General features: G+C 45.9%; 1 protein-coding gene across 2 annotated transcripts in view; it reads left to right on the top strand.

Moving 5' to 3' along the window:
* Nucleotides 1-250: 250 nt before the first annotated feature.
* Nucleotides 251-12,928, top strand: part of LOC130366810 (olfactory receptor 1009-like) — a 59,233-nt gene continuing 46,555 nt past the window's right edge. The window contains exon 1 of one of the 2 annotated variants that reach the window (XM_056569174.1): nucleotides 251-293. The gene's annotated coding sequence lies outside the window, so the exon portion shown is untranslated. Of the gene's footprint in view, nucleotides 311-12,928 lie in introns of both variants that reach the window. The other variant, XM_056569177.1, reaches the window with a different exon arrangement.

Below are 12,928 nucleotides of genomic sequence, written 5' to 3'. Positions count from 1 at the left end.
GTGTTATATGTTTTGGCAGCATGTATGTGTTTTTCTTACCTGTTTGTTGGGCAGGAAGTTCTGTAGTTCAGAGGGTTTTCTTTTACTGTTGTCCACAGTTCTGAGTCTGTTGTGGACAAGATGTCACAGCTTTTTTTCCCCTCTGTCTGCATGAGAGGAATAAGCCACGCCCCCTCATCTCCTCCAGCTGAGTACATAGCCCCTCCCCTCCCCCTTGCTATTTATTCTAAGGACACAGGTCTGCACAGGAGAAGAAACACAGAGAAGTGTTATCTGAAGGGGAGGATGAGAAGGTGCACGGGCTGGGAATGTATGGACTGCAGAGGAATAAATCTCATACTGGGAATGATCTCTATGGGGGAGATTTATCAAAACCTGTGCAGAGGAAAACTTGCCCAGTTGCCCATAGCAACCAATCAGATTGCTTCTTTCATTTTTCACAGGCCTTCATAAAAATGAAAGCAGCAAGCTGACTGGTTGCTATGGGCAACTGGACAAGTTTTCCTCTGCACAGGTTTTGATAAATCTCCCCCTATATGTGAAGGGGGAGGGGGGAAACTCCTTAATGACACATGCTGGGAGTTGTAGTCCCTGTTGTGTGTGTGTGTGTATGCTAGTGTTTACAAACCAGTGTGCCTCCAGCTATTGCAAAACTGCAACTCCCAGCAAGCCTGGATAGACTTTGGGCATGCTGGGAGTTGTAGATTTGCAACAGCTGGAGGTACACTGGTTGGGAAACACAGTTCTAGCCTATTCAGCATACACATCATGTTACACCAGTGTTTCCCAACCAGTGTGCCTCCAGCTGTTGCAAAACTACAACTCCTAGCATGCCCAAGGGCTGTCCGGGCATGCTGGTAGTAGTAGTTTTGCAACACCTGGAGGCACTCTGGTTGGGAAACACTGGTGTATGCCCAACAGAGGTGTGGTGAACTACAACCCCCAGGAGACTACAGAGGCAGCATGCTGGTGTTATACCACAGACTGAAGACTCCTGAATGACACATGCTGGGAGTTGTAGTCCCTTTTGTGTGTGTATGACAGTGTATCCCAACCTGGGCTGATTATATTAGTGTGCTGTGTATAAGGGGGACAACCCGGGAAAATAGTAGGATGGGTAAAGGGCGGAACAAACAAACAAAAAACAAAAGGAGCCGTCCCAAACCAGCAAGGCATGTGGCATGCTGGGATTTGTAGTTTTCAGCACAGCAAGAAACAGGAAATAGAAGCAAAGATAGGAAAACAAAGTGGGGGATAAAAAGACAACAAAGAACGGAAATAGAGTAGGCTAAACAACAAGAATAGAAATGAAACAAAACAAATAGGGTAAGTCAGAAACGGAAAAACACGTTGACCACCGGAGTACCCCTTTAACTTCTAATGTCTGATCATGGCCTCCTTGCTCCCCCTCAGCATATCCACCATGAAAGCTTACAGTATCACCACCACCATCATCCCACTAGTGCTATGCTCGGCCACTGCTTTCACCTCCCCCACTCTCGCAACACACTCCAAGGGTTGCCTGTCCTCACACAACTCCTTCTTGTAGCTAGTGCTATCCTTCTACTTAGCACAGGGTGGGGGGAAGCAAATATAAAGATGATGGAACAGACCATCTGGGAAGGGCATTGCCACTGCACCATGCAAATGTGGACAATGGAATTCACAGACACCTGGCTCAATGACATATCGTCAGGCTATTTCTCCTCTTGAGATGACTGAGAATGAGCTGACCGGTCCACAATAGCTTATTTTTCCCTTAAACAACACAACCCCTGAAAGACATGGACAAATTTTGCTTGCTGATGCTTCTTCTACTACTACCACCAGCCACCGGGCTGTACTGGTCCTGGGCAAATGAATGGTGTTGGTGCTGCCACCAACATGCTTATTGGCAGAGGACATGAGAGGGGTGCTCTTTCCTCCACCCCTTCCTCGATCATCCATTCCTTTATGAGATTTTGTTTATGGAAGAAGATTTGGAGGTTAAGTTTTTGGGGTGCTTTTTTACATACTAGTTAAGTGGTGGAGAAAGTGCCAGTTAATGTTTACTCTCATTATTTTTAATGCATATTTTAAACCCAGGTAGAAATACTATATGTTAGATTTATAAAATACAGGAATCTTGGCCTAAAATGCATTTTCCACTATCACTCTTTTAAAAGCTACAATACAAAGAAAGTTGAGCAAAGCATTGTGCAGTGGGCTGACCTCAGTAACATACATTGCTGTATCCAGTGCTGCACTAAAATCTCTGCAGTGTAACTGCAGAATGAGCCAATAGAAAGCTATCACACTACAATATTAAGGGTAAATACGGAATAGGCATTTTAGGCCAAATTTCCTGTGTTATCTGGGTTAAATCAAAAACAGTATTTGTAGCTTGGTTTAACCCTTGGGGACGGAACCCATAATGACCCTAAGGATGGCAGAATTTGTTGCAAATGTGACCTCTATTACTTTATGCATTAACCCCTTAAGGACTCAGCGTTTTTCTGTTTTTGCACTTTAATTTTTTTCCTCCTTACCTTTAAAAAAATCATAACCCTTTGAATTTTGCATCTATAAATCCATATGATGGCTTATTTTTTGTGGGACCAATTCTACTTTGTAATGAAATCAGTCATTTTACCCAAAAATCTACGGCAAAATGAAATAAAAATCATTGTGCAACAAAATTGAAGAAAAAACACCATTTTGTAACTTTTGGGGGCTTCCGTTTCTATTCAGTACATTTTTCAGTAAAAATGACACCGTACCTTTATTCTGTAGGTCCATGCAATTAAAATGATACCCTACTTATATAGGTTTGATTTTGTCATACTTCTGGAAAAAATCATAACTACATGCAGGAAAATGTATACGTTTAAAATTGTCATGTTCTGACCCCTATAACTTTTTTTTTTTTCCTTGTATGGGCCGGTATTTTGCGCCGTGATCTGAAGTTTTTAGCAGTACTATTTTTTTTATTGATTGGACTTTTTGATCGCTTTTTATTCATTTTTTCCTTATATAAAAAGTGACCAAAAATATGCTATTTTGGACTTTGGAATTTTTTTGCGCGCATGCCATTGACCATGTGGTTTAATTAATGATATATTTTTATAATTTGGACATTTCCGCACGTGGCGATACTACTTTTTATTTACACAGTTTTTTTTTTTTTTTTAAACGGGAAAAGGTTGGTGATTCAAACTTTTATTAGGGAAAGGGTTAAATGTTCTTTAGTCACTTTTTTTTTTGCAGTGTTATAGGTCCCATAGGGGCCTATAACATTACATACACTGATCTTTTACACAGATCACTGGCATGTATTAACATGCCTGTGATCAGTGTTATCGGCGCTTGACTGCTCCTGCCTGGATCTCAGTCATTCTCCATTCTGACACTGAGGAGGCAGGTAGTGTCCCTCCTGGTGTCCTGTAAGCTGTTCGGGACGCCGCGATTTCACCGCGGTGGTCCCGAACAGCCCGACTGAGCAGCCGGGATAGTTTCACTTTCGCTTCAGACGCGGCGGTCAGCCGCGCCACGTCTGAAGGGTTAATACAGGGCATCACAGCGATCGGTGATGTCCTGTATTAGCGGCAGGTCCTGGCCGTTGATGGCTGCCGGGACCGCCGTGATATGACGCAGGGTCACCACGTGACCCCGCGGCATATCCCTGGAGCCGGCGCAGGACATAAATATTCGTCATTAAGGAGTTAAAATTATGTCCAATAATGATTCCTTTTGGAGGTAGATGCTTGCCGATCTTTATATGCACACAGAGGTTTTGGAAGAAGCAATTGCTTTTTACAAGCTGTAAAAAATTATTCCCATTTTGGGGAGTAGCAACAGGATTGGCATCGTTAAAAGTGCACAAACTTGACATAAAACTCTCTATGTACTGCCATTTTTTGTGGGTGTGGTTATATCTTTGTATCATAGCTTCATTTTACATAAATGGAATAGCAGTAGAGATAAGCGAGCTGAGTCTGGCGAATAAGGTCTCCCTTTAGAATTATGGGTAAAATGAAGCTTGCTGAATATTAGAACTTTGCCAGGCCTGGCTCACATGAGCCTGGGAACAGTGCTGTTATAGAAGAAGGGACAAGGAACACAGAGCATTTTGGCGCTATGTCAGTTTAGGATAAGGAAGTAGAAACACTTAGATGATGTCAGGATAGCTCAGCATACTTTACAGCTAGCAGAAAGATCACATGACTAGTCCAATCAATGATTTAACCCTATGCACTGCGTTGAGGCTGCCATCTGGAGAGGAAGCTGAACAGTGAATAGTGCACAGAAGAACTTAGTGTGGAATTACTGATCCCAGAAAGCTTTCACATATACAATACAATGGAGCAAAGTATTGTGCGGTGGGCTGATCTCAGTGATGCGCATTACTGTGTCCAGTTGCTGCACTACAAATCCCAGCAGTGTGACTGCAGGATGAGCCCATAGAAAGCTAAGATGACTGGCAGTTCCTCCATCACTTGACCAGTTGGTGGCTGACAAATGACCCCAAACACAAAATCCTCTCAAAACCTTTTTATAAAAAAAAAGGCGTGTTAAAAGAATGATTGGCTGAGGACTGGGTAGAGGAAAGAGGACACCAATCCTATTGCAACTGACAAAAAAAAGATAATTTTTGGAATACTTGGAAAAATCCATTACGCCTTACTTCTGTGTGCATTTAACACCAGCAGGCATCTGCCAATAACTAGGCCCATACTTTATGCAGTTTTATTTTAGTGTTATAGGGGTACTCCGGTGGAAAACAATGTTTTAAAATCTACTGGTGCCAGAAAGTTAAACAGATTTGTAAATTACTTCTATTTAAAAATCTTAATCCTTCCAGTACTTATCATCTGCTGTAAACTACAGAGGAAGTTCTTTTCTTTTTGAATTTCCTTTTTGTCTGACCACAGTGCTCTCTGCTTACACCTCTGTCCATGTCAGGAACTGTCCAGAGAAGGATAGGTTTGCTATGGGGGTTTGCTCCCACTCTGGACAGTTCCTGACATGGACAGAGGTGTTAGCAGAGAGTACTGTGGTCAGACAAAAAGGAAATTCAAAAAGAAAAGAACTTCCTCTGTAGTATTCAGCAGCTGAAAAGTTCTGGAAGATTTAAGATTTTTAAATAGAAGTAATTTACAAATCTGTTTAACTTTCTGGCACCAGTTGATGTTAAAAAATTGTTTTCCACAGAAGAACCACTTTAATAAACAGCATATAAAATCCTCTAGCGCAGTTAGTTACCATGGGGTACCGCATGTTGCCGTAACTTTGACATGAACCAAGCCCTAATATCACTTTTAAACTATCTAAAATATATCCCTTGACCCCTAGCAGTGTTATACAGAACTTTAGAGCTCTTAGGCAGTGTTATACACATTTTGAGGGTTATTGCATTGCCGGTTCGTGTCGCCGCAAACCAAACTTTATTGAAAAGTTCTGCAATCCCGGCAAACTAAACTTTTGAAAAGTTTGCTCAGCTCTAGAGAGCAGATATTATCATCATCACAGAACAATTATTGCTAATATTTTTTTCTTATAATGCCAGGGAGAAAAAATTACGGAGACACAGGAGGAAATAATTTATCTCCATAGAATAATTTCACAGCTTCAGTCTGACTATATATACACGGGGCTATACTCACTGTATATTCTTTGCTTGTGTTGGCTACACATCATGTTTGATCCCCCTTCCGAGACTGCCCCCTGCCATCCCACAGATTCTTTTGGAGAACGAAACTGAAATTAATGATCTAGAATATTTATTTTAGGAACATGAACAAATCAAATGTAAGTGTTGGAAGAACAAAAACATTGGTTATTTATTGAATGAAAATATTTCAGGATTTGAAGTCAAGAGGAAAATATTCTACTGTATGTTCTAAAGGATGTTTGCAGTTAAAGCTGGTATTATTTTAAATAATAAAAAAATGGACATTTTCCATGTCATGTTTCCGAAGATGTTTTTATTATATTAATACTTAAATCACCTAATTTCATTGTGATGCCAAATATGTGAACATTGCACAGTGTTGCACAGGCAATGTTTTTTAATTAGTGTGCCTTCAGCTGTTTTGGATCACTTTTTATTCCCCTTTTTTTCTGGGATGTGATGTAAACATTTATGCCGTTCATCGTACATAATTATTAACATTATATTTCAATAGTTTAGACATGCAACAATACCAAATATGTTTATTATATATATTTTTTTTAACTTTTTTTTGTAAAATGGGAAAAGAGAGTGATTTTTTTATTGGGAGAGGGGCTTATTCACATTTTAAGAAAACTTTTTATTACTTTTTTTCACATTTTTAAACACTTTTATTGCATTTGCATAACACTGATCATTAATATCGGTGATCCACTTGTATAGTCAAGAAGAAGGAAAACTATGCAGATGGATCCTGGAAGAGTGGCTCTGGCCACCATCTTGACTCAAGCTGAATCACGCTGTGGGTGGTCCGATGAGTATTATAAAGCCCTGGCATTACTTTAGATGCTGTAATTCCAGCATCTAAAGGGTTGATGATGGGCATCAGTATGATCACTGACAGCTGACAGCAGCCGGGACCTGTGGTCTAAGAAACGAGCACAGCTCCTGCACTCACTTCATAGTCTGGATGTAGTCTACATGTATGTCCAGGTGTACCTCGCGCAAAAAAAATTTGGGAAACACTGTTGGGAAACACTGCACTACAGCCTGTGGGATCCAGCCTGTGGCTGGATCTCACTGGCTTCCATAGCTGGCAGACAGGAGGCCATGATCTGTACTCCTGCTGCCATAGCAACCAAAGGCGACCCACGAACGTATTGCGGCGCCTCCATTGATGAACAGGGGGAGCCCCCTCCCCCTGTCAACACCATAGATGCCGAGATCAGGATTGATCATGGCATCTATGGGGTTAATGCTGTCAGGACCGGCACGATCGCGGCCCTGGCAGCTGCGGCGGGACCCCGGCTGTGATTGACAGCTGGGTCCCGCCACCGATCTCCTGAGCTGCGTGCGGCAGAGGAGGAGATTAGCAGGACGTATTCATACGTCCCAGCGCACAATCATATTGGGTGCTGGGACGTATTCATACGTCCTATAGTGGGAAGGGGTTAAGAAATTAATTTTAGTTAACAAGTTTAGTTAATAAGTAAATAATAAGCTTTCAGTGTTATTGCATTGCCGATTTGCATAAAACTTTTTAAAAGCTCGTTCAACTCTAAACATAAACTATCAGTTACACAGATATTGCGTTGTAAGGTAAAATTTTAGCTAAGTATTTTTCTTTGAATGCAGGAGACCAATCGGGCTGCCATCAATGAGTTCCTTCTATTAGGATTTCAAGGCAGCAAGAATTTGAGAATTTCCCTGTTCTGTCTCCTTCTTGTGGTTTACTGTGGGACAATATGTGGGAATCTTCTGATCATCATCCTGGTGTCCACCAACAAGAGTCTCCTCACCCCAATGTACTTCTTTATCTCCCAACTGTCCATCAGTGACATTTTATTGACATCAGATATTGCACCCAACATGTTCCATATTTTATTGAGTAATGGGGGAATCATTACTTTTATTGATTGTATGGCTCAGTTTTGTTTCTTCTGTGCCTCGGAGGCATTTGAATGCCTTCTCCTTTCTGTGATGTCTTATGACAGATATGTGGCCATCTGTAATCCCCTCCATTATATCTCTATCATGACAAGTAACTTTTGTATAACATTAGTCGCTGTGTGTTGGCTGCTCAGTTTTTTTAGTTCATTTATTTACACGTTTACACTAACAAGGCTGAAGTTTTGTGGACCGAATATCATTGACCATTTGTTCTGTGATCTTGTTCCCCTGCAAGAACTTTCCTGTTCTGATACATTTCCTCTAAAAGTACAAATGTATCTACTAACTATTCCAATAGTGATTATTCCCAGCATAATAATTGTTATTTCTTATGTGAACATTGTCTGCGCTATCTTAAAGATTCCATCAAATATCAGTAGACAGAAAGCCTTCTCCACTTGTAGCTCGCACCTTATTGTGGTCTCCGTATTCTACTGCACTCTGTTCAGTATTTATATTCTTCCGACCAGAGGGCAAGCATCGAATCTTAATAAAATCATATCCCTGCTATATACTGTATTCACTCCACTGATCAACCCCCTAATATACAGCTTGAGAAACAAAGATATTAAGAAATCTGTACAAGAATTTATTCAGAAATATCTTTGATCTGTTGTTGTGATCTAAACATTCATTGGATTTTGGATTGGCCCACTGGCATTTCATGACAAAAAAAGGTTACATGTAAGAGGAAAATATTAAGTGGAGAATCTATCATTTGTATCATTTGTGTGAGTTTCCATTTCAAGAAACTGCACAAGCAGCTTAAATAAATTGTGTAAATGTTTTCAAACAAAACAGTATGGGGAAGAAGACACACATCACATTCTACACCACCTAGGGAGTGAAGCACAAAAATAGTAATAATGGAATAATAATAATGGAATAATGCAACAAATCAATCTGCACACACTAAGCCACTCCCCCTTTGAGAACAAAAATACAGAAATGACAAAGTGAGGGCAATTTGAAAAAAAAAAAACTGAAAGAAAAAACAAAACTAAAAACACAGTCATTTAAGGGGTACTCCGCCCCTAGACATCTTATCCCCTATCCAAAAGCAACTCCCACGATCTCGGCTTTGGCGCCCCAGACATCTGGTGCATGGAGCAAACTTTGCTCCGTGCCGGATGACTAGTGATGCGGGGCAGAGGCTCATGACGTCATGGCCATGCCCCCTCAATGCAAGTCTATGGGAGGGAGTGTGACGGCAGTCACGCCCCCTCCCATAGACTTGCATTGAGGTGGCATGACCGTGACCTCACAAGCCTCCGGCTCTGCACCTGATGCTCTAAATAAACGCCGGGTGCAGCAGTGAGATCTGCACCCCTACGATCAGACATCTTATCTCCTATCCTTTGGATAGGGGATACGATGTCTAGGGGTAGAGTACCCCTTTAATAGGTTGCGAGGCCTTCCAATCTGAAAAACCACTTAAAACACTGCAAGAAAATAATGAATGCCCCATATGTGTATATATCTTTTTTTAGATTAAGTGTTATACATCAGTACAGAAGGCCAGTTTTGTATCCTCATAATTCAAATGCCCTATTTTAGGTGGATAATAGTGATGAGCGGCAGAGACCATATTATAATTTGGGATATTGTCACGATGCCGGCTGGCAGGAGGTGGATCCTCTGTGCCAGAGAGGGATAGCGAGGACCGTGCTAGTGGACCGGTTCTAAGACACTACTGGTTTTCACCAGAGCCCGCCGCAAAGCGGGATGGTCTTGCTGCGGCGGTAGTGACCAGGTCGTATCCACTAGCAACGGCTCACCTCTCTGGCTGCTGAAGATAGGCGAGGTACAAGGGAGTAGGCAGAAGCAAAGTCGGACGTAGCAGAAGGTCGGGGGCAGGCGGCAAGGTTCGTAGTCAGGGGAGATAGCAGAAGTTCTGGTACACAGGGTTTTAAACACACAAAACGCTTTCACTAGGCACAAGGGCAACAAGATCCGGCAAGGAAGTGCATGGGAGGAGGTTAGATATAGTCAGGGACCAGGTGGGAGCCAATTAAGCTAATTGGGCCAGGCACCAATCATTGGTGCACTGGCCCTTTAAGTCTCAGGGAGCTGGCGCGCGCGCGCGCCCTAGAGAGCGGAGCCGCGCGCGCCAGCACATGACAGCAGGGGACGGGAACGGGTAAGTGACCTGGGATGCGATTCGCGAGCGGGCGCGTCCCGCTGTGCGAATCGCATCCCCAACGGCCATGACAGAGCAGCGCTCCCGGTCAGCGGGACTGACCGGGGAGCTGCAGGGAGAAAGACGCCGTGAGCGCTCCGGGGAGGAGCGGGGACCCGGAGCGCTAGGCGTAACAGTACCCCCCCCCCTTAGATCTCCCCTTCTCTTTATCGGGTAACTGCCTCCCCTGGGATGAGGACACCGGGAAAGGATGGAGGGATTCCTCAACGGCAGGCAGAACCGCAGGAGTAGGAATGGGGAGAGAGGGCAGAGGGCGAGACCTGGCACGGGGCAGTGTGACACCAGGACGAGGGCCATGAGGGGACACAGAAGCTTGCCTGATGGAACTGGGAGGGGGGGAGGGGCATTTCCTGTGGCAGGCAGAGTCCTTAATGACCTTAGGGGGACCGGATACAGGAGGAACCACAGGGTCACGGCAGGGAGTACTGGGAACCGGTTGAAGGCAGTCCTTGGAACAAGAGGGACCCCAACTCTTGATCTCCCCAGTGGACCAATCCAGGGTTGGGGAATGGTGTTGAAGCCAGGGTAGTCCAAGGAGAACTTCAGAAGTGCAATTAGGAAGGACAAAAAATACAATCTCCTCGTGATGAGGTCCGATGCACATTAGGAGGGGCTCCGTGCGGTAACGCACGGTGCAATCCAACCTGGCTCCGTTGACCGCGGAAATGAGGAGTGGCTTGACAAGACGGGTCACCGGAATGCGGAATTTATTCACAAAGGACTCCCGAATAAAATTCCCAGAAGCTCCAGAGTCCAGGCAGGCCACGGCTGAGAGGGGAGAGCTGGCTGAAGTCGAAATCCGAACAGGTACCGTGAGACGTGGAGAAGCCGACTTGGCATCAAGAGACGCCACACCCACGAGAGCTGGGTGCGAGCGTGCGTTTCCCAGACGTGGAGGACGGATTGGGCAATCCACCAAAAAATGTTCAGTACTGGCACAGTACAGACAAAGATTCTCTTCCTTACGGCGATTCCTCTCTTCCAGGGTCAGGCGAGACCGATCCACTTGCATGGCCTCCTCGGCGGGAGGCCTAGGCGCAGATTGCAGTGGAGACTGTGGGAGAGGTGTCCAGAGATCTAAGTCTTTTTCCTGGCGGAGCTCTTGATGCCTCTCAGAAAAACGCATGTCAATGCGAGTGGCTAGATGAATGAGTTCATGCAGGTTAGCAGGAGTCTCTCGTGCGGCCAGAACATCTTTAATGTTGCTGGATAGGCCTTTTTTAAAGGTCGCGCAGAGAGCCTCATTATTCCAGGATAGTTCAGAAGCAAGAGTACGGAATTGTATGGCGTACTCGCCAACGGAGGAATTACCCTGGACCAGGTTCAGCAGGGCAGTCTCAGCAGAAGAGGCTCGGGCAGGTTCCTCAAAGACACTTCGAATTTCCGAGAAGAAGGAGTGTACAGAGGCAGTGACGGGGTCATCGCGGTCCCAGAGCGGTGTGGCCCATGACAGGGCTTTTCCAGACAGAAGGCTGACTACGAAAGCCACCTTAGACCTTTCAGTAGGAAACTGATCCGACATCATCTCCAAGTGCAAGGAACATTGCGAAAGAAAGCCACGGCAAAACTTAGAGTCCCCATTAAATTTGTCCGGCAAGGACAGGCGGAGGCTAGGAGCGGCCACTCGCCGCGGAAGGGGTGCTGGAGCTGGCGGAGGAGATGGTTGTTGCTGCTGTAGCTGCGACTGTACTTGCTGTAGTTGTGACTGGAGTTGCTGTGTCATGGTGGTCAAGTACGACAGCTGGTGATCTTGTTGCGCTATCTGTTGCGACTGCTGGGCGATCTGACGAGCTTGCTGGGCGACCAGCGTAGGGAGGTCAGCGACAACTGGCAGAGGAACTTCAGCGGGATCCATGGCCGGATCTACTGTCACGATGCCGGCTGGCAGGAGGTGGATCCTCTGTGCCAGAGAGGGATAGCGAGGACCGTGCTAGTGGACCGGTTCTAAGACACTACTGGTTTTCACCAGAGCCCGCCGCAAAGCGGGATGGTCTTGCTGCGGCGGTAGTGACCAGGTCGTATCCACTAGCAATGGCTCACCTCTCTGGCTGCTGAAGATAGGCGAGGTACAAGGGAGTAGGCAGAAGCAAAGTCGGACGTAGCAGAAGGTCGGGGGCAGGCGGCAAGGTTCGTAGTCAGGGGAGATAGCAGAAGTTCTGGTACACAGGGTTTTAAACACACAAAACGCTTTCACTAGGCACAAGGGCAACAAGATCCGGCAAGGAAGTGCATGGGAGGAGGTTAGATATAGTCAGGGACCAGGTGGGAGCCAATTAAGCTAATTGGGCCAGGCACCAATCATTGGTGCACTGGCCCTTTAAGTCTCAGGGAGCTGGCGCGCGCGCGCGCCCTAGAGAGCGGAGCCGCGCGCGCCAGCACATGACAGCAGGGGACGGGAACGGGTAAGTGACCTGGGATGCGATTCGCGAGCGGGCGCGTCCCGCTGTGCGAATCGCATCCCCAACGGCCATGACAGAGCAGCGCTCCCGGTCAGCGGGACTGACCGGGGAGCTGCAGGGAGAAAGACGCCGTGAGCGCTCCGGGGAGGAGCGGGGACCCGGAGCGCTAGGCGTAACAGTACCCCCCCCCTTAGATCTCCCCTTCTCTTTATCGGGTAACTGCCTCCCCTGGGATGAGGACACCGGGAAAGGATGGAGGGATTCCTCAACGGCAGGCAGAACCGCAGGAGTAGGAATGGGGAGAGAGGGCAGAGGGCGAGACCTGGCACGGGGCAGTGTGACACCAGGACGAGGGCCATGAGGGGACACAGAAGCTTGCCTGATGGAACTGGGAGGGGGGGAGGGGCATTTCCTGTGGCAGGCAGAGTCCTTAATGACCTTAGGGGGACCGGATACAGGAGGAACCACAGGGTCACGGCAGGGAGTACTGGGAACCGGTTGAAGGCAGTCCTTGGAACAAGAGGGACCCCAACTCTTGATCTCCCCAGTGGACCAATCCAGGGTTGGGGAATGGTGTTGAAGCCAGGGTAGTCCAAGGAGAACTTCAGAAGTGCAATTAGGAAGGACAAAAAATACAATCTCCTCGTGATGAGGTCCGATGCACATTAGGAGGGGCTCCGTGCGGTAACGCACGGTGCAATCCAACCTGGCTCCGTTGACCGCGGAAAT

This window comes from Hyla sarda, chromosome 4 (genome assembly GCF_029499605.1).
Source record: "Hyla sarda isolate aHylSar1 chromosome 4, aHylSar1.hap1, whole genome shotgun sequence".
Taxonomy (NCBI): Eukaryota; Metazoa; Chordata; class Amphibia; order Anura; family Hylidae; genus Hyla; species Hyla sarda.
The sequence above is the reverse complement of the archived record's forward strand: the minus strand, read 5'-3'. Positions and strand labels throughout refer to the sequence as shown.